Source organism: Lissotriton helveticus, chromosome 7, assembly GCF_964261635.1.
Source record: "Lissotriton helveticus chromosome 7, aLisHel1.1, whole genome shotgun sequence".
Classification (NCBI taxonomy): domain Eukaryota; kingdom Metazoa; phylum Chordata; class Amphibia; order Caudata; family Salamandridae; genus Lissotriton; species Lissotriton helveticus.
Window position 1 is genome coordinate 964,707,227 of NC_136068.1, and position 27,489 is coordinate 964,734,715.

Below are 27,489 nucleotides of genomic sequence, written 5' to 3' on the forward strand. Positions count from 1 at the left end.
CCTATAATTCCAATTGGCATCAGTACTTTAAACAATAAGCCTTTACCTATACTAGCGAACCAATGACCTACATTTGAGAGACCATCTACCAGTCTCTTCCAGGCACTATCAACCTCGAGTGGTCTGAGTTCCTTTGCCAAATTAGTAATGTTTCTCACATATCTTTTGAGCTGCACACTTTTGTCCGGAATATAAGTGCAACAATGTTGCGCCTTCAACATCCGGCAGACTCCGCCCTCTTTCGCCAATAAGGTATCAAGAGCAAGTCGATTCTGCAAAACCATTGATCTGATCGCAACCATTTCGGTATTGACCAGCAGAAATCCATGAGCTGTCTCAGTCGACAACACATCCACTATAGTGGACAATTTGCAAATTCTGTGAGTGTTCAGAACCACTCCCACTCCAGGTATCAGTGCACTGAAAATACTACCCATTATTTCACCAATGCTTTCTCTTTTACTACGCACTAAGCCATTAGTATTTTCACTGCTTCCAGCAACTCCATTCACATGGTATATTTTCGGGAAGACAATGCCAAAATAGCAGCTTCCATACCAGTGATCCGGCAATTTGAAATAAGCCTTGTCCCCACAAATATAATAAATTCCAGGAAACACAGGCTCTGACCCATTTTTGAAACCCCAACCTCCAATTACCTTGTAATTATGTTCGCATTCACTGGAACCAATGAAAATGTTATTATAATAGCTAGTCTTCTCGCGGTGAAGACATAGCTTGCCTTTCTTTTCAAAATCCAGCAACAGAGCAGGACCCGCCCCACCAGTTGAGGTGCCTTCCATGTTCTCTGCCCATCTTGGCTTTTTCTGACTTTCGTCATTAGCCTTCTTTTGTATCTTAATTCTCCTTTTCTCTGCCATGTTCAGGAACATCTTTTCCTGCTCATGCAAAGAACAAGTCAAGTTATCTCTGTGTGCTTCACCTATGTCAATATCACCAATAGTCAGGAAATAGTCTCCCATATATCGTATCACGTCACTTTTGGTATGTACAGGATTCAAGTTCCCACGTATAGGAAGCTCAGAAAAGATCACGTCATTATTAGAGTAATAGTACTGTAACGGTCCTCTTTTGTAAAATAAACTAGCTAAAATGCTACAGGAGATTCCGTATGTCAGCGGTAAGTGATGGTATGTCACGCCTTCAGCTACAGAAGTAGGTAGCTTCATGCAGACATAGCAATCTTCAATTTCCATAGTCTCTACATAGTGTATTAATAAGTTTGCGAAAACATTTATGCGTGTCCTGTTTTTAATTCCATGATAATGTAGTTCTCCCTCATCTGATGCTTCTAAGTCTTGTTTTGTTTGTCTCAGTGCTCTCTCATGTCTAGCTACACTCTGTGTTGTCAGCTCTTCACTGTCAGTATTTACAATTTCAGTAGGGACAATATTAGTATCTTTGCTTACAGCAAAGGGAATGAAAATTGTTAGTCCTATCCAAACTAATATCAGGACAACTATACTACATACACATACTTTGCAGCAAGTTTTGCAACAGCTGCGACTAGGTCTACCATTCACGTTTGAATCAGACATTTTGGCTTAGAAGAAGTTTCTCAACCCCTCTTTGTGTCTCTACACAAGTATCTTACTTTGTGCAAATTCACGGTGGCTCTTCTTCCTCTTCGTCAGAGTACTCAGGGACGGGCTCTCCGTCGCTTACGTCAGTGATATCGAGATCTTCAAGTTCTTCTAACACAAGTGTCCATTCAGGTGACTTGTACTTTTTGTTTTGTCTCTTTATCCGATCACTCCTTCTTTTGGAAGTGTCTTCAGGTTGTTCTGCTATGCGAGCACTTCTCCTTTCTTCTGCACGTTTTTCTTCTACTGTTTTTATTCTTAGTCTCAATTTCTTTATGTATCTAGGCTCAAGATGCTTTCTTTTCTTAAGTCTTTTTGTTGGTACTTGAACTTCGTTCCCTTCTCTTGCCCTTTTGTTCTCATTAACTGTTGGCAATTCTGTCTCAGTTTCTTCTTCTTCTATCTGACTAATTCCAGGGCTAGCATCTGTTTCTTCTGCCTGGGTACTAATCTGGCCTTGTTCAGGTAAATTGTGTGTTTGCTCTTCAAGTGTCTCTGACTCTGTTTCCTGAACACGTTCTTCTAATTCTATCTGATCCTGTTCAAGCACTTCGATCTCTGGACTTTCTTCTGCTCGAACTATTACACTATGTCTAGTCTGTCCCTTCCCGATATCAGGTGTCAGTGGAGGAGTATCAATCACTTGTTCTGTATTCCTCTCTTGTTCAGGATCCTTCACTTGTTCAGTATCGGGCACCGGCTCTGCAGCATTCACTTGTTCTGTATCAACCACGTGCTCTGTCCCTGTCTGACCTTCTCCTTCCTCAGTTTTGATGTGAATCTCAAGAGTCTGAGGTTCTTCGCCTGTGCCTTGCTTTTCCTCTCTAGTCCACTCTCTACCTTCCCAAAGTCGTTCACTTGTTCGAATGGGGTCTTCGGTGAGATCAATCAAGGGAATCCACTCCTCTGGCCATATGCTCGGCAGCTCGTCTTCAGCTACTTCTGGCTCAGCTTCTTTTACCCCTTCAGCAGGCTGGGCTCCTGGTAGTTCGTTGTCAACTATTTTTGGGCCAACGTCTGCTGAGTCTGTAGCTCGACTGGTACTGGGCTGTACGTCGTCAGCTACTTCTGGTCTGGCTCCTGCAGCGTCCTCTGCGGGACGTCCTTCTGCTTCAGGCACTTCGTCTGGTGGTACCTTCTGGGTGTGGCTGGCGTGTATCCAACGCGGAACCCCTGCACACTTGACTGCTGTGGTAGTAACCAGAATCACCTGACGTTTTTCTCCCCACCTTGGCTCCAGGCAGCTCTTCCGAGTATGCTTCTTTATCTTCACCCAGTCCCCCGGGACCAGTTTGTGGAGAGGAGTTGTTGGATTGAGGATGGCGTCTTCTCCGATCTGGCGAGAGATAGAACGCACTTGGTCACCCAATCTCTTGCAGTATTCAAGCACCAAATCATCAGTAATACTCAACAGTTTGCTTCCTGGCACCCATGCTTGTCTCATCACTCTTCCCATAATGATTTCATGGGGACTTAGGCCTGTCTTGCGATCAGGAATACTTCTGAGTCCCATCAGGACCAGGGGCAGGGCCTTCACCCAGGTCAATTTCGTTGCATCACACAGTTTTGCTAGTCTGTTCTTGATAGTTCCATTTATTTGTTCTACTATTCCAGAAGCCTCTGGACGGTAGGCACAGTGAAGCTTTTGTGAAATTCCAAAGGCCTTACAGAGTTCGTCGATCACTGCATTCTGAAAATGTGAGCCTTGATCTGATTCAATAGTGACTGGAACCCCGAACCTAGGTATCAGTTCTTTTAATAAACACTTAGCTACTGTTTTTACGTCATTTTGGGGAGTATGGAAAGCTTCCACCCACTTTGAAAATAAACAGACCATGACAAGGACATATTGTTTCCCTTCACAACGGGGCATGGTGATGAAATCAACCTGTATCCTTACAAAGGGACCCCCAGACCTCCCAATTTTCCCCAGTTCCACCACAGTCCTCTTCCCTGGGTTCATCTTTTGACATGACAGGCACCTCTGGCAGAGGGACTCTGCTACTTTCCTGAACTTTTTACTGTACCAAGTCTGTTGGAACACTAGAATCAAGGCGTCCCTACCAATGTGTGATCCTTCATGTATCAACCTCGCCATTGTGCTAAGTAGGTGTCTAGGCAACACAGGCATACCAGTTGGACCTAAAATGACACCATCCACACGTCTTGGTCTACACCCATCGTCCTTCCACTTCTCTCTTTCTTGCCAAGGTGCCGCCTGCTGCCACTCTTTCACTTCATCCCATGTAGGCACTTCTTCAAACACTTGAAGTTGGCAGCTGGTTCCTGGCCCCCCTCGTTTTGGATTTACGATATACCGATCTCTTGCGCACCATTGGGCCACTCGATCAGCATAATCGTTTCCCAGTGATACCTTGTCCATGCTCTTCTTATGAGCAGCACATTTTACCACTGCCAGTTCCTTTGGTAACTGGATTGCCTCTAAAAGGTCCTGAACAACCTTTGCATTTCGAATAGGGGTACCTGATGAAGTCAGGAACTCCCTCTGTAGCCACAACTGGCCGAAGTCATGCACAACCCCATAACAGTACTGACTGTCAGTATACACTGTTATGCGCAGGTTCTTCCCAATTTGGCAAGCTTTTATCATAGCAATCAATTCGGCTACTTGTGCAGACTTTATATGATATAGGTAACCTGCTTCCTCAATTTTCTCTAAGGAGACTACCGCATAGGCAGCACTCAGGCCTCCTTGTTCATGCCTTAGACATGAACCATCTACAAATAATTCTTTGTCATGCTCAGGCAATGGCGTTTCTTTTATGTCTGGGCGTGGCTTAGTGTTGAATTCTGTTAAGTCTATGCAATCATGTTCATCATCCACCCCCCCTTCCATATCCTTTGGGTCGGGAAGTAAGGTGGCTGGGTTCAGAATACTGCACCTAACAATGTTTACATTTGCAGCACCCACAAGAATCCTCTCATATTTAGTCAGCCGACTAGGGGTGAGATACTGAGTTTTTGTTCTGGTCAACAAAATTACCACTCCATGTGAGACATACACAGTTACCGGATGTCCCATGACAATGGACTCACTCTGCTCTAAACTTGCGCAGGTAGCAGCTACTGCTTTCAGACAACCTGGTAATCCAGCAGCCACTGGATCCAGGGTGGCAGAGAAATATGCCACAGGCCTTCTCGTTGTGCCATGATCTTGTGTCAGGACCGACAATGCACAATTATCACGAGTGTCACAGAACAGGGCAAATTCTTTGGAATAGTCTGGCATTCCCAATGCAGGGGCTGTACACAGACAATCTCGCAGTTTCGTGAAGGCTGTTAAGCTTTCATCATCCCATTCTACAACATCTGGAGTTCCTCTCTTGGTCATTTTTATCAAGGGCCTAGCTAGGACTGAAAATCCCAGAATCCACTGCCTGCAGTATCCTATCACACCCAGGAACATTCTGATCTCTTTCTGAGTACGGGGTAACTGCATCCTTTGTATTATTCTCACTCTTTCTGACGTCACTTTCCTGACCCCTTTCTCTATCTGGTGCCCCAGATATTTCACTGATTTTGCACAGAACTGTAATTTGTCAGGGGCCACTTTATGTCCTTTCTCACTCAGATGATTCAGGAGGGCAATGGTGTCAATCACACAATCCCTATGACTTTTAGACGCCACCAAGAGGTCGTCTATGTATTGCACTAAGACAGAGTTTCCAGGTAAGACCAAAGTTTCCAAACATTTTTTCAAGATCTGATTAAAGATAGAGGGGCTCTCTGTGTACCCTTGAGGGACCCTGTTCCAGCAATACACGTGACCATTGAAGGCAAATGAGAAAAGAAATTTGCTATCTGGATGCAAGGGAATGGAAAAGAATGCATGACATAGGTCTATCACAGTGAACCATTCAGCATCCCAGGGAATCTGATACAGAATCACTGCTGGATTCGGGACAATAGGGCAGCAGGGGACTACTATCTTATTGATTTTTCGTAGATCCTGCACTACTCTGTACTTGCCACTAGGCTTTTTAATGCCCATAATCGGGGAGTTACATGGACTACTCATTACCTCCTGTATGATGTTTCCTTCTAGCAATTTCTGTATTTCCAGAGTAACACCAGCTTTCACTTCTGCATTCATTCTGTAGGGTTTAGTATTGGGGTATACTGCATTGTCCTTGATGGCTATCTGTATGGGGTCCACATTTTTCATTAACCCTACATCTTTCCCAGTAAAGTCCCACACCTCTGGCTTCACTGCTTCTTGGAGTTCTTTGGGTAAATCCTGCATGGTCATTCATTTCATTTCCGAGTCAGGGCGGACTAACATTATTTTATAAATGCCGTCTTCATCTGGGGTCTGGATTTCAACACCCTTTGGTGTGCAAAAGATGGTACAGTTCATTTTGCACAGCAAATCACGTCCCAGCAAGTTCACTGGACTGGTGTCGCAAACGACAAATCTATGCATTTCCTTAAAGTTTCCAATTGAGATCTCCATGGGCTTGGTAACAGGAGTACTAATCAATTGATTAGATACACCCACTACTTGGATGGCTTCTCCCGAGAGGGGTAGGTTTGGAACGTCCACTGTTCTCACAGTAGAACGGGTAGCACCAGTGTCCAACAGAAAGGTGACATCATTTCCGTCAACCTTTCCTTCAATGTATGGTCCCGACTGGTCTACCGGCAAGGAGGCGCCAAGTACGCACTCCTCGTCCTCCCCTCTCAGGCCCCGTCAGTACTGGTCATCACAAAGGAAGGTATCATTTAATAGATACTGCGAAGTTGCTGCATTTCTGTTCTCATTGCTTTCCCAGACTTCTATCTCATCTCCCTCTGCTTGTTTTCCCTTGTATACCTGCTTTGGTGCGCGAGGCACCTGCACTGTCTTTACCTGTGGTTGAGTCTTTCTTGGTCTTTCTTTCTGCGTCTGTGGAGTTAAATCAGGTGTTTTGGGGTTATCATCGGGCAAGTAAGGACACTCGTTACGCCAGTGTCCGATTTCGCCGCACTGATGGCAGGGAAATTTCTTCATAGCCTCCTCCCTGCTCATTCTGGGCCGGGGCTTACTTCCTCCCCCACCCCCAGGACCTTCGTTCTTAGCATTTTTGACCATTGTACTCAACTGCTTTTCCTGCTGTTCTGCGAGCTTCACCTGAGCCCACATCACTTTCTCCTTGAGAGCCTTTTTCTTTTCTGCCATTTCGTCCTCGCAGTACTTTGCGTACCGCAGGACCTCGTCTACCTTTTTGGTATGCCAACAGATTTTATTATCTTTTATCCACTGACAAATTTCAGGCCTTAAACCGTTTACAAACCTGTAAATGAAATGCGTCATATCCTTCATTTCGATGTTATCTATACCACTGTATGTTTTAAACACCTGCAACAGCCTTTCATAATAGGAGTGCACTGTCTCCTCTCTTTCCTGCGTTGTTCTATCTATCCTGGTCCAATCAGTTTCCTTTGCTGGTACCTTATTTTTCAAATGCTGAATCACTTGTTCATATTTTTTCATCACTTCAATTGACGGCTCCCCTGTGGCGGAGTCCCTCGGGTACTCCTCACTAGGCCAGCCTATGCCTATTTTACACTCGGTCCATAGATCGACCGGGACCACAATATCGAAAAACCCATCCAGGTCTTTCCACAGGCATTTTTGCACCTTTACGAACCTTTCCACTTGCCGGTACCATTCAACCGGCTTCTCGCGCAGTTTCGGAAAATCGTTAGTAAAGGACACAATATCCTGTCTGGACCATGGAACGTGCACATACCTCCCACCTGGCACTTCACGCATGGGGCATAATGTTTCAGGCTTGTCTACTTCTCTTAAAGGGAACTCAGGGGTAGCTTGTCTCGAACGAGCCTCATCTTTCTTACGTGCCCACCTCGTTTTCCACCTTTCCACGTCTCTCCATTTTTGCAAAACTGCAAGCAACTCTTTAATCTGCAACTTCCTCCCTGACACATTCAGGTTCTCTAAATCTTTGTCTGAGAATTCAGCTCTGTAAGGCTTTTGTAAGGGCTTGGATCTTGAAATATCTACCCCCATACTAGCTGCGGTGTCTGTCAGCTTTTCGTGGAGCACCCTGGTACTTCTGGTAAGGCTTTTACACATAAACAGCAACTCTTCTTCACAATAGGTGTTTAATCTGTCTAACCCCACATTTCCTGCCATCAATTCCTCTATTTCTACCCTCAGCTTGTAGAGGTCTAAAGGTTTCGTTTGCGGAGCCTGTTTTTCTAAATCACGACTCCAACTTTCAATCTCTTCCGGGGTTACCAAAGAAACACTCCTAGTACCTGTTGCTGATTCTAATTTAATTTCTTTCGCATCAAAAGGATTATGCCTCTTCTGCACTCCCTTCCCGGTCTGTTTGTTTGGCAGATCCAAGAACACAACTTCGGACTCGCACTCACTGGACTGATCGTCTATCAGTAGGGGCTCTTGCCTTGGCGGGGCCATTATCGGGTTCATAACTGGAGGGTTCGAACCTCCTTGACTATTCCCATACAACGGGACTACTGGTCCGATCGTTACCGGAATAGTCAAAGCTTCAGGACTGGTATTTAACTGGGAGATCTTCTGAATTATTTCTGTCCTCTGTCTAGCTAGGGCCTCTTGCTCCCTTTCATCTAGTACTCTTCCTAATGTCCGGTCAGGTATCATCTGTGGGGTCAGGTGAGGGGTAAGACTCGGGGCAGTAGGATGCGTTTCACTTGGTCCCCCACCATAATTTGGTTTTGGGAACAAAGTTCCTGTGCCAAATGACCTGCGCTCCTCCCCATATGGAGGCTGCAAAAAGGGCACTCCTGAACCTACTGGTTTTTCTTCGTTTTCATAAAGAGGTCTGGGGAAAAACATTCTTTCACGGGAATATTTTTCCTCCGAGCTCACGGGCATTCTAGGATATATATCTCGTACCTCCGCGGGTCCGGGATTCTCAAAATAGGGCAACACCTGGCCACCTCCCCCCTACATAGGGATCTGTCCTCCTCCTTAATAGATGGACGCTGGGGATTCTCTCCTGCACTGGAAGGTCGGGCTCCCTCATTATAAGGGGGCGGACTTCTCGTAAAGATGTCATCTAACAATTCATCGTCTGACTCCCCAAGGGCCCCCCAATGCTTACTCTTTTCTGTCCTTTTTTCTCCCCCAGAAGGGTTACCTGCTGGCATCATGGGAAACAGACCCTCAACAATCATGCTCTGCCTCCACTGTTTCATCCTCTTATCCCTAGTCTCCTGTTTCAGCCTTGGGTACCACTTGGTCAGACCTTTGTCCATTCGGGGTTTCTCTCTTTCGAAAGCCTCAATCTCCCATTCCTCTAATGCCTCATACTGCGTTAGTCTCGGTCTGGGATGTAATTCATTCATGCGGGTTCTCAAATTGAATAAAATCCTACCATTGAAAGTACCGTCTAACGGAAAAGCCAATACTCCGTCATCTTCTGTGTACCTTACCCAATTCTCCAACCACACACAGGTATTGTACCCTCGGTCAAACATCATGAATGAGGCAGGAGTATTCGGTGGCGGGATAGTAACGCCCTCTCTAGATTTAATCGGTTTGTCCGTTTTGAAATAATTCTTTACCCTATTTACAAGGGAGATCTTTCTCTTAGCTCCGTACATAATATCGTATCTATTAGCTTTCCACTGATCCCTTTTAAACCCTTGGTTTCTTGGATCGGGTCTAGTCTCTGGACAATACGAGTGCCACATACAATTTCTACGCTTAACTCTGTTTACAAAGTCACCTCCAATCAGAACGCGTCTTGCAATTCCGTGCGACCAATGAGGTGTACGCGTTCAAATATTTTCGGCCAATGGGTGCGCGGCCCCTTCGTGAGACTGTTCTCACGCTCCGGCGCTTCACCCCTCCTTCACAATTCCAGCCCCGCTACCCGCCCGCTGCTTCTACCAATCCCAGCGCGGCACGGAGTGACGTCAGAGGCGCTTCGCGACTGACTCCCTCCCTTCACAAGGTAACGGAAACTTTCTTTCCTTTTAAAGTGCTCAGTGCTTGGTTATTTTACAACAAATACACATGCGCCACAGTGCTCAAGTGTCTAGACAGGATAGCTTTGTTTTACTGCAAGTAAACTACTTCCATTTACTTTTCACGCGCTGCGGGTAGATCTCTTCCGCCTACCCTTCACTCTAGCATCGGTGAACCTGTTATTCCTCTAAACTCATCCACTTCTCCGGGATATATCCGAGTCTAAGGTTTCCCAGCGGACCCCTCTGCTTTCCCCCTAGCTCCGAGGAACCTGCTACTCTTCCGATGTGACCCTTACTAGGTAACGCCACTATGGGAATTTTGCCAATGAACCTCGTTACTGACATTTATTCACACATGTATTCAGAAAACCCTAGTTAGTGCTTCCCGGTTATCCTAACCTGCACCTAACTTTCCTTAAGCCTGTGACCTCAGGACAATGGATTCTATTCACCACTTGCCCTTTCAATTCCCCGGGGAGTTCGGACAACACAATACGAGACGGTTTACAAATGCATGGATTAATACATATAACAATATAAGGACAAGAATAAAAATGAAAAACCAATTCATTGATTTCAGCAGCGTATTCACAAGAGAGTGATCGGGTCCCTCTGAACAGCCGCTCTTATAGCAGCATTAATGTACTAGCAGCTACCGACTTAACTAGTCTAACTAATCCTACCTAACCTTTAGCTAGTCCCTAACCATCCTCTGATCTACCAGAAAAACTGATAGAGCGCGCGAGGTCACCCAGCCAATGATTCCGCCGTTTCCGGCTTCAGGGCCCATATACTTTCAATTCACACTACTCATTGACAGGGCGACTTCACGGGCTGCTACCAATTGTGTGTGTTCCCTACTTTTATTACTCAGTGTACCCGACTTACCATCCACCGACACGGGTACCTATGACCTCAATGGATCAGGGGCCTAGCTGTAAAAGTAAAGGCAGCCAATGCAAATTCAAATGACATTCAATACTGTTGTAAAATGACCACGGACAACTGGAAGTTTTAAAATGTTTATCTAAAGTTCGTTTTCGTCAAGCATTAAACTTACAAGAATAAGGCAGTCAATAACCAAGATAATGAAAAGTACATAACTATAAAGAAATAAAGTCAGGGTAATCATTAAATGCAATTATGAGATAAAGAGAAGAATGCTATGCATTCAAGGCAAGGAGTTTTCAGACAGTTTAAGTAAGGCCGTTCTAGACCATATCAGAAAATGACAAACTGCAATGCAAAATATGATTTCAAACAGGTAGGATAGCATAGGAACAATTTAAGAATATATGCACTTGACTTTATGATTCAATAGTTTGCGGCAAAAGCATGGAAAAATCAACATGTGCAAAGGTGTGTCTTTATTAAAGCAAAGACAGAAAAATAGAAAGGTGCAAGTTTAAAGAACTTAGAGCAGTATTTACCTAGACTGGTGTGGAAACCAAACCCTGGCCACGGGTCAGTTTAAGGACAGGAAACCCTCAAGGAAGGATACCCCTCAAAGGACAGCAGGTGCAGAATGGACACCCAGGACAGGACAGGATACCCTCAGATTAGGAATCAGGACAGGACCTCAGGACAGGACAGCAAACCCTCAGGACAGGACCGCTCAGGACAGGACCGCACCCGCAGTTTGGAAGCAACGCCAGCGCTCCACCCTCTCTGCAGCTATCGATCAAAACCCCGATTGGGTCAGCGAACTCCCAGCAAAGTGCTTCGCCAGCACTTTAAGGTTCAGTAGAACCTTAGTCTATGGTCAATTTTGGACAGAGTGCTTCGCAGCGCTCTGTATCTTCAGTCACCTATTGAGTGCGTTGGGTCAGTGACAGGTCAGCTAAACCAGACAAGTCGGACAATTTCCCTAGGTGAACCCAGGGTAGATATACTGTTTTGGGACAGGGTACCACCCCCCAAATGTTGCAAAGTGTCAGAATCCCCAATTTCAATTGGTCCTAAGGTAGGATTTGGGTAATACACCAATCATAACACACTATTTGGATGCTTCATTTACATATCTGGGTACCGCCTAGCGAGATTGGGGTTCCCATGAGAAACTGCAAAGAAATACAATGACAATTGTACAATGTAGCTGAACAGGGACATGTGACTCCGCTCAGCCGAGTTCGCAGGTCAGTTCTCAGGAGCATCTTGCCCATCACTGCCAGCTGGCTAAGTTCCATCAGCCAAGGTTGTCAGGTCCCCGAAAGGTTGCACATGCGCAGAAGGGACCTCCAAGATGGCTTTCGGTATAGACAGACCCCCATTCCCCGCGGTACATGAAAAGCAAGAGAAAACAAATTAATACATAGAAATAACATTATGAAAACACATCATTTGGTTTTGTACTTTCAACTTATCACTATAAAATATACTTATGCAGTCTAAATGTTAGCTACATATAACAGGCACAAGAGCAGTGGCACGAGCAGTACCACGTTACTAGCAAGGCTATGTATTACGCATGCGCATAAATTTCCCTCCAACTCTGCAGACACGTCAGGACACGTGAGTGTGACTGACGCATGCGCAGTAACTAAAATAGAAGCAGCGGCCATGCTTTACGGACATGGATTAAATGCATTAGGAATACACATAGGCAAGCTTCATAAGCTTTTGCTTAAACTAAATATAAACGTTAGTAAGACGTACACTTATTACCTTGTTACACACAGACGAGGTTCATGAATACAGCAAGTCGCAAAATATGCGAAGCTTTGCTTCATCACTGTCTCCGCCTCCCACAGTCAATTGGGAAACACGGCACTGATTTGGCAGAGGAGAAGGTGAATGCAGCTTTTCACGTGTGTTCTTGATGCCTTTAGGTGGCTTATCGGCAGGGGCGGATTGGCAAGGCGGGCATTCAGGCATGGGCCGAAGGGCCGGTGCCTCAGTGCCCTCTGTGGGCCGTTTTTTTCTCCCCTGTCCCAGTCCACAGAGAGTGGACTAGGAAAGGGGAGAAAAAAAAACGGCCCACAGAGTGCACAGAGATAGACAGAGAAAATGAAAGCAGCCTCGCTGTGCGGCCAGACAGCGATTGTCAGCTGTGGCCTCTCCTTCACCCCTGCCCTGCCAAGCAATCAAGCTGAGACTGGGCTGGGGAGGGGTGATTGTTTGCAAGAATCGGCCTCCCTGGGGGCCAGGTGTTTCTCAGGCCTTTGAGCCATTTTCACCTCGGCCCCCCTGGGGCCCATGCAGCCCAGAAACGGTGTTAGTCTTAACACCTCGCCCACAGCCCTTCACATTCAGGGCATAGTGGGCGAGGAAGAATGGGTCTTGCTGTGGGGGCCAGGTGATGTTTGGAATTTTTTTATTTTATTTATTTATTTATGCAATTTTATATAGCGCGGACTTTACCCGAAGGTGTCAGAGCGCTTCACACTAGAAACAGCAATAATACATGAGGAGAAAAATTACAAGTGGACAAATTACAAAAGCAAACGTTAAGTTACATGAATCAAAAGTGACAATAGTGAGCAACCAAAATACACGAGGTAGCAATCGGTACATTACAGGAGGAAAAAGTGATAAATGTGCAGGTTACAAAAGCGTACAAAGTACAAGTAGAGGTATAATACTGCAATAAATGGAAGACACTCCAGCACAAGAACAAACGTTACGTAGGCAATGGTGGCACTTGTGCAAGTATCTAAAGCAAACAAAAGTGAGAGGTAGCATACAGTGTGATACCAGAGAAAAGTGACGTGTGCAAGTTACAAAAGGGTACCATACACAGGAACAAGGGTAATACTACAGTAAATGGTAAACACTCAAACTGCCAGAACACACTGGGAAGGTACTTCCCATGCTCCAGCTTCACCTCAGCCTTCCCCCTGGCTACCTGGCTACCGTGGATGACCCAGAAAGCTGTGTTTTGTGCTCCCCTGCCAGGACATTTTCCCGAGGCCTGGAGGGCTGATTAATTTACTAATTGCAAGGGCCTTACCTCTGTTCATGTGCTCTTGAGCTGAAGGTCTGGGGAGGGCTAAGTAGGTTAGTAATAGCAGGGGCTTTGCTGCTTTTCAGGTGCTCCTGTGCTGGAGGGCTGGAATAATTTTGTGACAGAAAGGGGCCTTGCTATTTTTTTTAGTTGCTCAGCATGTAGGCCATTGTCACCTTGGCCCTGTGTCCTGTGCAAGAACAGTATCCTCCCACTTTCATTCCTTGTCTGTGCAAATGGTGTTTCATGAAAGGGCACGCCCCTTGAATGTGGGCCACGCCCCTTAAATATGGGCCACGCCTCTTGAATGTGGGCCTCTTTTTTCGTCAGTGCCCGGGCCGAATTGTGATCCCAATCCGACCCTGCTTATCGGCCATTGTGCATTGTTTAGCAGGCAAAAATGTACAAATGTGCTCACTTGCTAATGTGCCCCCATTTAAACTTTATATTTTATTTATTTAGCATGTATTTATTTGAACATTTACAATCTGGGAGAGAGGCAGCTGTAGGGATGTTAGCGATCGGCATGCGGTAAAAGCCCACACACGTAGAGCGCCTAGCGCTTTTTGGGACTGATGATTTGTAGTAAAAGTGGCATGCATGTGCGCAATGGGGCAGATGCGAGGGATGACACAGGGCATTAATAGGGAGCTTTTGCTTATATATCAACAGCTGCAGGGGGAGAGAGGATGAGCCTGCCCCGGAGGCAGCATAGCACTGATGGTGCACCGTGCTCGGCTCAGCCATTCAGACTGTGCAGCTCTCACCAGCCGCCAGCCACTGTGACTGGAGTAGACACCTTGCTGTACAGCAGATACTACACCAGTGGTGGAAAAGCACATGCGCTCCCTCCTCTCACAGCGTCGGTTGAAAGGGAAACCCTCACCAGTGCGTGCACATGGGCATCAGTCAGTGTAGGTCAGCTGTGGACGTGTAGGCATTCTCCAATGCCATAAAGTAGTCGCTTCAATATCTCCTCTAGTGGAAAAAAGTGGCTCAATTTATGTTATAGAAATGCTTTTGAAGCGGGGCCAGCAGAGAGTGCCATATGTTACTCAAAGGCTGGTAGCCTGTCTAGCACACACTACGCACAAGAAGCCTTTTTATTATTTATTGGTTTGGCAGTTTATTTATTTTATATAGCGCAATCTCAACACGAAGTTATTGGGGCGCTTTACACGAGCACCAGTTATGTTACAGACGGACACATTCATGTTTTGTTAGGCACGGGGAGATTAGCTGATTTGCCCAGAATCACAGGGTGCTGAGCCCACGCAGAACACGAAGACTCCAACCCGATTCCCCAGTTCCAAACTCGGCAAGTCGCCATGCTAGCACATACCTGTGCCCCTTTTTTGCCCCTCCATAATAGCCCTATGGAATGGTATATTGATGTGCCTCCTTCAAACGTGATGTATTAACTACACTTCCCATCAAATTGAAAAGCTTCGAATCACAGCATACGTATTATTATAGCAGTTTAAGTGAATTCTTTCATTGTATGTGATTGGGGCACCGTGGGTCTCCAGAAATGGGAACTACTACTGGGTAAATTATGTTGTTATGATGTGGGGACAATTGCACGACCGCATGTGGGGTGCCTTCTCCTGCATGAGACTAGTGCAAAGCATTCTGCTTTTGTTTTGGCGCCATGCTGGAGAAAATAAAAATAGAACAACAGCGTTTTCACTGTACATTTAAGACAGATTTCAACATACAAATACAAAAATACTATTTATTAATGTTTATAGTTACTAGCACAAATCTTGATTGCAGAAAGGGCCCGATGTTGTATTGCAAAGCTGCACGCATACTGAAAAACTGTGAAGTGCATGATTGGCACAACCTAATATAAACTTATTTTGACTTGTATTTATTTTGGATGTCTATTTACTTATGCATATGATCGTGCCATCTCCTCTGATATGTTTGTAAAACTTATGTTTTGTCCCTAATTTTTGTCCTGAATTTTGACCTTCTGTCCTGAATTTTTTTCCTGAATTTTGACCCTTTGTCCTGAATTTTTACGCTGACCGTCCTGAATTTGCACCCATGCCAGTTGGTTACCCTATGCACGTGGTATGCACTGTTTTTGCTCAATTCAAAACATATAAGGACGCTGTATAATAGGTGTACTTTCACTTTTTTTAAAAACGTCTTTTCAATCAACTCTTTTGAGATTTACAAAACAATCGGTCACAGTTTTAAGAGAATTTTAGTAAAAGTGGAGTGCCCCCGATTATCGCCACAAGAAGCCAAATAAGTTTGAAGACGTGCAGAGCCCAACTACTGCCTATTGACCACACAAACCGAGATGATGGTCTGGTGAAGCAGGTGCCAATTAACAACAGTCAGATCCCCTAATTGAATCTCCAAAGGCCACACCAAGGGGTCAGTTTGTATTGGATTATCAGCATCCATAGAATACATTGTACTGAGTGAAAGTAGAAATAAGAAAAATCTTAACCAAGATGTAATTGGATAAAGGATTCAGCATTTATATATATTCTCCACCCAGCCAGAAGCGACCTCCTCAAATAAAGATATATATATGTGAAGTTGTTTTGCACGCTGCTTTAGTGTCCAACTCTGTTGGTGCGATTTCACACGCCAGATCCTGTCTGTTCACTGCAGGTTTCATTTATGCAGTAACATGTAACACCTATGTGCTAATGACATGGCATCATGCAAGTGTGTTGCCTTTGAAAACAATATTGCAACTAAAGCCACTTGATCGGTAATTCTTTCACTCCCTTCTCTAAACTCACCATGAAATATCCATCCACAATGAACACCGTGAATTCTGATGGTGGACTATCATGGAGAAGTGAAGAAATGCTCAAGAGTGAGCATGCTGCGGTCGCCGGCCTTGAACTGACATTTAGAGGCACCTCACATCACCTTCGGTAACTGAACCTTACAAATGGAATGTCAACATCTTCATGTAAGCATCACACAAAGCCTTGCAGCTCAATCAGTGTCCCTAAAGTAAACACAGCAATAGAGGTTGGAAATGAAGCGGGAGGAGAAATGCACCCAATACAACATGTGGAATCAAATATTTCTATGGACGCACTCCGATTTCCACCAGTTCTTTAAACTGTCATCTACTCAAGCCAACCCTTCTTCAAGGTGTCACTTTCTCAACGTGGAAGAATGAGAAGTAAAGGCCTTCAACCGATTCTAAATGCAGACCTGCCAACTCACACTCTCCCACTGTTTGTCACACAACATTGACGCCCCTCACACTGTCACCTGGTGAGGAGTGGATATCACACAGTGGGAGACGAAGGGGTATATTTACAGTAAACTGTCGAAGCACAGTGTAGCTCCAAAATTGCTAATGCCATGTTCCATCAGTTTAAAAATGCAGAGGTGCACCTTATTCACAAGAATGCGGTGCACCCCTGTGTTTCCCCTAGCGCTGGCGCTAAATCTAGCTGCCTAACACCAACGCAGGCACCCTTGCACCCCAGTCAAAGGGTGTCTGTGTAGCAGAGAATAATTGTTCATGTGCAGGAAGGTGTCCTTTCTTGCACATAAACAATCTATTATGGAGATTCAGAATATGGGCTTTAAGCACCACCCATTTTCCTGGCCTTGTATTTTATTGGCTCCTTTGACTGTCTTTTCCAAATATTTTGTTTTCATTGGTCGATTTGTTTATTCCCTCCTTAGTACCTCCTTTCCTAATGTTGTACCCTCCCTTAAGGACTGCCCCTGTTACACATTATGGGCCTGATTTGGATGTCAGTCGGAGGTCTCTGACTGCTGGTCGTAGGCTTTCTGACTGACATTTAAGGTTTACACTCCGACTGCTATATGATAAAGACGGTTGTTGGAGTTTAAATCAGCTGGTTAATCTGACTCAGTTCGGTTGGATTCAAGGGGCCTGTATGCCAGTCAGAAGGGCCTCATAATCCCTAATGGATGGCCTGCCAATTTGCTGTGAGTTTTTGCAGCACCTTGCTATTCATCTCTGCTCTGTGTACCCTGTTCTCTTTTGCCTCTTCTCTCTCTTTCTCGCCTGCCTCTTTCTTTATTTTGATTCTCATTGCTTCTTTTACCACTTTTTAGGTCTCGCTGAGTCAGCGCGCATGCGCTGCTCGGAGAGCATTTAGAAGCTGCTTTGGGAAGTGTTCCCAAAGCGGCCACCAGCTTGCTAGAACGCGCGCTTGTGCGCGCATCCCTTGCCTGTTTTAGCGCATCATCGCAATCCCTTTCGCTTTCACAGCGATTGTGATCGCGATGATGTGTTTGAGCTTGTTTCTTTACCTGATAGTCTGCACACCATAAAGTCATGCAGAATGTTAAATCAAACAAACCTGCTTGAACTCTTAACATTGAGTCTGGCGTGATTCCAACTGTGTGAGGCCACCGGCGCCGCAGTGGTTCGGCGCACTTGCTAGAGGCGAGCAGTTCCGGCTGCCCCTAAAGTGTGTTTGCCTCTAATTAACCCAATTAACCTTCTTGCCTCAAACTCATTATCCTGCACGGCAGGTGGGCCAATGCTTGTTCTATGGTGCAGACCATTTAGTTCACCCCATTTAGTTCAGACCATTTAGCTCACCGATAAGATAGGGACATTTGCTTCAGCTCATGCTAGTTAGTTGACTGGATATTGAGTCAGTGGAGACCATGATGGTTTTCGTAATACCCTTGCATCTCGTCTGCCATAATGTGTCCCTCCCCGCCTACTGGTAGAGAGAGCATCACGGGCCTCTTCTTGTTATTAGTGATTCTGCTACGTCACGGGTCAGGCATGCCTGCGGTGTATGGGCGCTTTCAGCTTCAGCTCTCTGTTTGCACACTGAGTATAAGTACTTTCACTGCTTATTCACGAAGCCAAGTGGGTATGCCTGCTCTCACGGTTTTTGTGCCAGATATGCCTGCTCTCATGTGTTGTATACAGAATATCTGCTTGCGCTGTTAGTACGCCCATTGTATACTATGAAATATTTCGTGCTGTGTCTGCTTTTACATGCTTTTATGCCAAGTCTCAGCTCGTGCGTGTGTGTACACACCGCGTGCCTGCCCTCACCACATGTAACCTTGTGATTCAGCTGAAAGCAGCACTCGAATTGAGGTGCCAGCTCATCCACATGTCGTGGTGCTGTGTTAAATGAACAGTGCACCCGGGTACATGGCAGTATATTTGAAAACTAGTATTCTCCACGATTGCGATTTCACCCATGTCCTTGAGTTGTGCGGTTTCCACTAAGGAACTTACAGCCAGATTCATCATTGAAAAATCGGCTTGCAAAGGGCCAGATTCTGAGAATCTGGCCCTTTGCGAGCGCAATTTATGCATTTGGGATTCATCACCCCAAATGCAAAAATCGCTAATTGCGAAATCGCTAAATTGCGAGGAATTGCATTTAAGGAATCTCAATTTGAGATTCCTTAAATGCAATTCATGAACCATTTTTGAATTGCGAAATCGCTATTTTCGGCCGCTATTTACCGCGAAGTCTGACTACGTGGTAAATAGCGAAAACTTAGAAAAATGCACTTTAGTGCATTTTTCTAAGTTGTTTGTTACACACATACATGTCCTTTGGACATGTGTGTGCGCAACATCTGTCTACATTTACATTTCAGGGGTGCTACACCCCTGGCACCCTTGAAATCGCATCCTTATTTGCGATTAGCAAATTGCTAATCTAAGGAAGCTGTAGAAATCGCAAATAATATTGCGATTTCTACATGAATCCCGTTTTGCGAGTCCTTAATAGCGATTCCTTAATAATCGCTATTAAGGACTCGCAAATCGGGACATTGATGAATCTGGGGGTCATTTATTTATTTATTTATTCCATTAAATGTGGGTTCTTGCGATTTCGGCTTCTGGGCGACTTCAGTATAAAACGGCTCTCTTCCAGCTTCCATTAATCGATTTACAACTCTTTTGTGGTGAAGTTTTGTGCCTAGCAGTGTGGCTTAAATGTTTGGCTGAGTAGCGTTTGTCGTGTTATTGTTTGCATGCAGAGGACGGCAGCGAGTCAGAAACGGTAGGTCTGTGGTTATTGTAACTTTAGATAAGCCATAAATATTGGAATGCAATGTCTGTGTGGGAGCGAGGCGCAGGGTTCTGTGCGCAGTTCGTGTTTATGATACACAGCACCCCTTCCAACGTTCAAAGCAGGTAGCATGCGCACGCAGTTCTCTTCGGTCCTCTCCCCCGCACCTGGTCACTCAAATTCAAAATATTTTCTGCCGCTCTCCGGGCAGGGATTCTTCAGAGCCCAACCCACGGGCACCCCTTCCTAATAACATGCACAGCCCAACTGCCAGCAACTTTCTTTTCTTCAGCACCCATACCATTTTTGAATTAACTCCACACATTCAACGCATTTTCGTTATGCTATTGTCACTTTAATTCTTAGTACGTCTCCCAATACTCCTAATTTGTGCCGGGGAGGCTCATGATTTATGCCTTCCGTCCTCGTGCCTTCAAATAGTTTTTAGGTCTCGCGACCTATCAATGCGCGCAAGCGCATTGAGCGGAGCGAGAATTCATGTCCTCAAAATCCTCGTCAAACCAAGGGCTTCTTGCTGCGGTTTTCTTTAAGTTCACGTGAATCACGTGACCAAACAAGCACGCGCATCAGCCTCCCTCCCTCCTAATTGCATTTTTTTTTTACACCCGCACAGCACATCAAAGGGCTTCGCCCAGCGTGCGCTCTGCGGCTTCTCCTCCCCTAATTAATCATGGCTGGCCGGCCGTACTTTCAGTTTCCCGGCCGCTCTTCCTGTTCACACACCCGTTCTCTCTCATTTCACGTCTTCGCTATTGTCACGCATTTACCTTTTTTACCCTACTTTCCCTCATCACTCCTCACATGTATCTTTTTTTCTGTCGTTTTGTCTCCCTGTCTCTCACTGTCTGTTCATCATCCCCTCTACTCCAGTTCCTCTCTACCTTTCTTTTCACATCTCCAAGTATCAGCTCTTCTCTCCTGTCTTTGCTCTTGTATTTTCAAGTGTATGATCTCGGTGCAACAGCTCGATGTTTAGGAAACCTTGCGCATTTTATAGCTCGTCATTCTTTTGCCACCTCAGATTGTAGCCAGGCTTGTTTCCTTTCCGCTGATCTTGTTGGACCTCATTGAGGATTGCCATTCAGTTGTTTAACTTTAACTTTGAAACTGAGCGCGGCGCCGCTTCACGGACACCGTGCTCGGTTTATTTATATATTTCTTAACTTTAGCACTGAGTGCAGCGCCCGCTTCAAGGACACCACGCTCAGTGTTGAAGTTAAGAAATATATAAAGAAACCGAGCGTGATGTCCGTGAAGCGGCACGGCGCTCAGTTTTAAACTTAAGCATTTGCAATGCAATCGGACTGATTACATTGCAAATGCTTGTTTTACCAGTCGCAATAGTAAGCCACAGAAACGCAGCGAGCCAGTGCCTTGTATTCTATTAGTCAGTGGTTAATTTGTAACTGACACATGCAGACATGGAATGATGAATTCCTTAGTGTACTCTGGCGATTTATTATGCGATCGTCTTCAGACTGGTGCAAATATTTTCAATGTCTTTCTTTCTCTCACATGTGCACTGACCCTTTATTCGGATTCAACACGTACACGCTTGTGTTCACACTATAAATACATATGTGCAGACAGGGTGCCTCTCACACGCGTGCGCATTCACTCATTCTGATCTCTACATAACCAACACAGAGGTATAATGCTTACAGACTATGCACGTGTAAACAGAAACAAACACACGGTTACACTTGTGCGCTCTTAGCCCACTACAACATACATATACAACCACCACAATACTGATGCCAGTGGTGCACGCATGTGTGTAGAAACACATTTTTCACTCTTCACGCAAACAAGTTCATATACAAGATCAGCACATGTATAGACAATCCACCTAACCCCTACATGCAGCCACAAGAATTGCGCACATAAGAACAACACAAATGAAAGGAGGAAGGCTTGCTGGCAGCTATGACGAAAGTAGGCACACAATAGTAGTGTGTACTATGGAATCAGGACATATGTGCCCCCCATAGGTAATTAAAACAAATACCAGCAATCAGTGTACACACGTGCAGCCACACACTATGCACATTTCCTTTATGCGCCATCATGAACTCAGTCAGGCAGTATTCACTCGTATGTAGACACAACCTTTGTACACGCAGTGTTCAGTCGCACCCATGTAACGAATAGGCTTTTTAACAGTCGCAATAATAAGCCACAGAAACACAGCTAGTCCGTGCCTTGTAATCCTTAAATCAAAGTTTACACGACGGCTCAAAGCCGTGAAATAAAACAAGCCGAGGGAGGTGAGAGAGAGGAGTGAGCAACAAGAACAGACTGGGGTGGGGTAAGCTACTTGAGTGACTGGGAGGAGGGTGGGACACCACACCACTGCAGATAACATAACACTATAGAAGCCAGCTTTGTGTGTCATTTACCAACAACGCTGAGCTACAGAAACGTGTACAGTACTTTAGGAAAACAACCAACGGGGATTGACCGTTCAGTTCACAGTAGGCTGTCAGTCGGAAATCGTCCGCTGCTGCAGGGAAACCATGTCCTGGCTCCTGTGTTCGACCATCACTCAAACTCACCATTCGGAGTCAAACCCAGAACTTTCCCTTTCCCTACAATCGCACATCAAAGTAGGAGGGCATGTGCGCGCAGCGACAAACTGTCACCACCAGTCTCACATCTAACTGCTAGATCCTGACTACCTCCCCTTAAGACACTTCCCTAGCAGAGTACAGATCTGCCTACTCCAACCCGCACGAGATCAGTCAAACGTCACAGAATGACTGTGTATTTACCAACATAACTGCACACACACACACCCAACCAACGGGGATTGACCGTTCAGTTCACAGTAGGCTGTCAGTCGGAAATCGTCCGTTGCTGCAGGGAAACCATGTCCTGGCTCCTGTGTTCGACCATCACTCAAACTCACCATTCGGAGTCAAACCCAGAACTTTCCCTTTCCCTACAATCGCACATCAAAGTAGGAGGGCATGTGCGCGCAGCGACAAACTGTCACCACCAGTCTCACATCTAACTGCCAGATCCTGACTACCTCCCCTTAAGACACTCCCCTAGCAGAGTACAGATCGGCCTACTCCAACCCGCACGAGATCAGTAAAACGTCACAGAATGACTGTGTATTTACCAACATAACTGCACACACACACACCTACACACCCACAACACCACAACCACACAACGACACACACAACCACACAAATAGAGCCTTTCCTCCTCAGGTGTGATGTGACGTTACACACGCTGCTCAAACAAATTGATCACCCTTACCAATATCCAAACAAGCACTGGCGTTGCCAATAGGTCTCGCAGTAGGAAAGTTGGAGCTATTGGTTTTGTAAATGACAAAGCCCTTTATGTTTTTAAAATGAAAAGAAAAATAAAAGGCATTGTTATTTGCAATTGTAATAGCTCCAACTTTCCTACTGCGAGACCTATTGGCAACGCCAGTGCTTGTTTTCCTTGCCGCCCCAGGGGTGCTGATTACAGCAAGCGGCATGCTGTCCCCGCGCCTAGTGTGTGCCCTTACATCTGTTGTGTTCTGTTGAAGGTATTGTTATAGTGCATTGCATCCCCACTCGCTGTACTTATGTTTTTGTTATTTCTGTGTCTGCAGCAGAAAGAAGCTGCTGCGCTCTATAATTACATGCTAGTATTCAATAACACAAGAATCCGTTTTGCAATTTTCTACAACCATACTGCCTATCTGTACCATACTCGGAGTTCTGCATGCCACTCAACCAAAGGGCACGCATACAAATCACGCCTGAAAAACATGCACTCGATTCTATTCCCTTGTGTGTGTCGATGTGTTGTGTGTGTGCTCGCGCTGTATAGCTTTACAGAAGTAGTTCAGCAGTGTGCCCTCTTGGTATTTACTATAGGATAAGAAGAGCACCACACACTCAACTGAATAACCACAAAGATTGAACAAATGAACTTCACTTGCTGTGTCTGTGTATGCTGCTGATATATGGATACCTCGCAGCTGATAAAAATAAAGATGGGGAAAAAAGGCAAGATGGGGAAGTGTTGTAGTGCTTTAGAGACAGAGGGGTGCTGTAAACGAAGTGCACCATACGCTGTTCAATACTCTAGTGAAGCCGTTGAACATAGAATATTACCCCCAGGTCCCTCCGTCCTCGACACCTTCATACTTACAAGTGGAGATGATCATCTCCCGACAGAAAAAAACAAGAGGAATGCTGGGATACTAATACTGCCACTCCCCCGGGAGTACATAAGCAGTACTTACCCAGCAGACCTCCTATTCTTTTTTTCTGTCTGTCGACAGCCTGTTTGGTGTGCTGGTGCTGCTCCTGCTGGGCTTGAGTGGCGGTGCTTCTCTTCTCCCCCCGCCCTGCTGCTTGGCTGTGTGGGCGCGGGGTTCCCTGAACTGCCTCCTGGCCTGCCGGGCTTGCTTGGAGTCAGTCTCTGTTTGGGGCCGGTGTTTGATTTGTGGAGTTCCCGGCTTTGCTGTGTGCTGCCTGCACCTACCGGCCCTTTGTGGCTGGTGCTGGAGTTCCCAGTTGCTTCCAGGTCGTGGGCTCTGCTTCCCGAGCCTGGCCGGGGTGCCGTGCCTCAATGGTTGGGCTCCGGCTGGATTCCAGGCTGACGGTGGTGTGGGGGCCTTGTTCCTGGGGTTGGCCCCTGCTGGGGTAAGTCCCGTTTTCGGGTTCTTTTCCTTTCCTCCTTGACGCACTTGGAGCGTTTGTCCTCCTGGTGCCTTTTGCCTGTTGTCTTCCTTCCTCGTTTTCGTAGGAGCCTTCTGGAGATCGGCCGAGACGCGGTACGGAGACGCCTGGGGATGCCGGGGATTGAACCCGGGGCCTCATGCATGCGTTGCATGCGCTCTGCCACTGAGCTACGTCCCCTCTGGCCTCTGTTATCCTGCCTGGAGGTGTTCCCTGCGTGGTGGTTGTGTCGCATGCTGAGGGCGCTTGACTCCTGCTGGCTTCTGGTATGCCGGTGAGGTGGGGGCCTTGTTCCTGGGGTTGGCCCCCGCTCTGGTAAGTCCCGCTTGCGGGGTTTTTCTTTCTCACCGATTGTTTCCATGGGCCCTTCAGCTGTTTTCATGTTTGGGGGTTGACGCTGTTTTTTGCCTTTTCCCCTGTGTTTGATGTTCCCCGGCCAGCTCTGTGCCTCTGCGGCCCCGCCCTGCTACATGTTCCGGGCTGCCTCGGTGCCGGGGCCAGTGCTGTCCTTCTGCGGCTGCTGCTGCGGGTTCGGGCTGCTCCCCTGCCTCTGCGGTCCCTCCCTGCTGCAGGCCCCTCCCTGCTGCATTTCCCGGGCTGCCTCGATGCCGGGCCGGCGCTGTCCTACTGTGGCTGCTGCTGCGGGTTCCGGGGGCTCCCCTGCCGTGGCTGGGTGCCCTCTGTTCTGCCCTGCTGCGGTGCTTGCCCCGGGCCGTGCCGAGGTGGTGAGTGCGTGCCTCCCCTGGGTCGGCTGGTTGGTTTTTCATGTGCCTTTCGCTTGCTGTGGGGGTACATCTCGGGGTACAGACTGCCCTTGCTAGTGTGTCTTTATTTCTTTCTGGATGTGCGTGTCCGTCCCTCCATATGCCTTTTGTCCTTTGCGCATGTTGTGACATCTTGCGTATTGGTTCTTGGTGTGATTACCGTTGTGTTGAGTGTCACTTTACGTCTCTTTTCAGCTCCGCTTTGTCCTTCGTGGTGTTCATTTTCTTTGCCTCAGGGCAGGCCCCCTGCTCCTTCCTGGGCATGGTTGTGCTGTTGATGGATGCTTCTGGGTTGGTTCTGCTGGACGATCGCCCGCTCGCACGTGGCTGGAGCCCTCGCTGTCACTTGTCGTCCCTTTGGCCCTGGCCTTTCCGCGCTTGGCCGGTTGGGTTTCATGGGGTTGGCGTCCCTGGGATGCCGTTCTTTTTGGCCGGCTGCTGAGGGGTTTTGTGGCTGTGGGTCTCGAGCACTGGTGTGCCGTGTTCCTTTCCCTGCCCCTCGCCTGTCTGTAGGTGATCTGGGTTGTCTTTGGCTGCTCGTGCACCTGCGCCCTTCTCTGGGTCTGTGTGGTTTTTTTTTCCATGTGCCAGTGCGGGCCTTGTTGTGCTGTTGGTCCCCGCTCTGGCTGTTTCGACCCCATTTCTTCTTTGTGGGCTGGTTCTGGTTGTGGGGGCTGGCTGTCCTTCTGGCTTTGACGTGTTCCGGCGTCTTGGTCGCCTGGGGGTACCGTGGATTGTGCGGGGTCCTCCTTCTTGGGGTGCATGCGTTCGGCGCTATGCTTCGTCCCCTCGGGTGCCTGCGCTGCTTGCTTCCTGTGGGTGCTCAGTGGCGGGTGCTTCTGTGTGCTCTGTTGCCCCCCCCCCGCGGGGTGCGTGGGTGTCTGGTGGGTACTGGTCGGTCTTGCCCTCTGCTGCTCGTCTGTTTGGGGGTGGCTTCTTCGGCGTCCTTCTCTGTGGGTGGCCTTGTCTCCACGGCGGGCTGGCTGTTGTGGCCTTGCTCCGGTGGCGTGCCCTGGTTCTTTCGCCTCCACTTTCTTGCTTCTGTCAGGTTGGTCAGCTTTTGGACTGCACCTGGTTCCTGTCCTTGGATGCTTGCCGGTGTCGTACCGGGGGCTCTCTGGGGTGCTTTGTCCCCTCTGCCTGAGCTTGGGTGACTTGGGCTGCCTTGGGTTGGGCTGTTCTGTTCTGTTCCGCCCTGCCTGCGCCTGTTATCCTCTGGCCTGGTTGGTGGCTGCTTGGGCACCCGTCTGGGTCTTCCTGGTGCTGTGGGCTTCCCTTTGCTCCGGCCTGGGGCTTCGGGTGTTTGTCCCGGGGCCTTCTGTGTGCCTGGCCTGGTTGCCTGTGCTCTGGCCCTCCCCGTGCTTTCCTTTGGTTTGCTTCTGGGGTTTCCTGTCCGCCCCTCCTGTTTCTGTCGTTGGTGCCTGCCTGGGTTGTTCCTGAATGCCGCCGTGCCCTGTCGTGCCACCTGTTCTCCGGCGTGGTGTGCTGTCCCGGTGCTCCGCTGTTTGCTCGGGGGGTTTGCCTGGTCGGGCCGGGTTGGTGCCTGCCTGGCCTCCTGGGGCTGCTGGGTGCTGTTGGCTTCTTGGTCATTCTGCTCGTGAGGGTGTTTGCTCCCTGGGTTGTTCTGATCTCCTCTGGTTCCCTTGGTGGGTGCCTGGCTGAGGTTTTGGCTGGGGCGTGCCGCTCCTGATTGTTGGGCTCCTTTTTGGGCTCTGCTTCCTTGCTGGTTTCCCTTTGGGTCCTGGCGGGGTGTTCTGCGATGGGGACGCTTCCTGGTGGTTCCTTCTGGGCCTTCTCCTGCTGTTGGTTCTCTTCCCGGGCTTGTTTTCCCGGTGTTGTGGGCCTGTGTGGGGTTCTGTGGCTGCGGTTGCTGCCGGCTTCTTGCTGGTTGTGTGTGGTTTTGGGCTGTGCCTCCTGGGTTTTCGGGCTGTGCTGACCCTTTTTGGCCTGCTCTGGGGGGTTGTTGCCGGCCTTTTCCGGGTTCTTTCCTGGTTCTGTGGTCCTGGCTCTCTCCTTCCTCACTTGCTTCCCGGGCTTTGTTCCCAGTGTGGGTCTGTCTGGTTGCCCCTCCCTCTCTGGTTGGGGTGCTGTTCTGTGGTTCTCGTGCCTATGCGGGTCCCTCCCTCCTGGCTGCGGGTTGTCTGTGGTTTCCTGCTGCTTGGTCCTCTGCTCTCCTTCGGGGTTTGCTTGGGCCTGCTGTTCCTCCTGCATGGTCGGGTTGCTTGGCTCAGGTCCTGGCTTCCCGGTTCTGTTGGAGTTTGTTGGCCTCTTTTTTGTGGTTTGCTTGGCTCCTCTCCGGCGTTGCTGGGTTGGGGCCTTGTGGTTTTGCTCTGGGTGCTGTTCTCCCTGGGCTTTCTTTTTCCCGCTGCTCCTGCCCTTGCTGCTTGCCTGGCCTGGGTGTGGGGTTCCTGGGCGGTCCTGTGTCTTTTGGGCTCCTTCTTTGTGCTGCCCTCTGTGCCTCGT

At 47.5% G+C, this 27,489-nt stretch overlaps 1 non-coding gene across 1 annotated transcript; it reads right to left on the reverse strand.

Moving 5' to 3' along the window:
• Positions 1–24,370: 24,370 nt before the first annotated feature.
• TRNAA-CGC (transfer RNA alanine (anticodon CGC)) lies at positions 24,371–24,442 on the reverse strand. The gene has a single exon. It is a non-coding gene; the product is annotated as a tRNA-Ala (tRNA).
• Between the last annotated feature and the right edge of the window lie 3,047 nt (positions 24,443–27,489).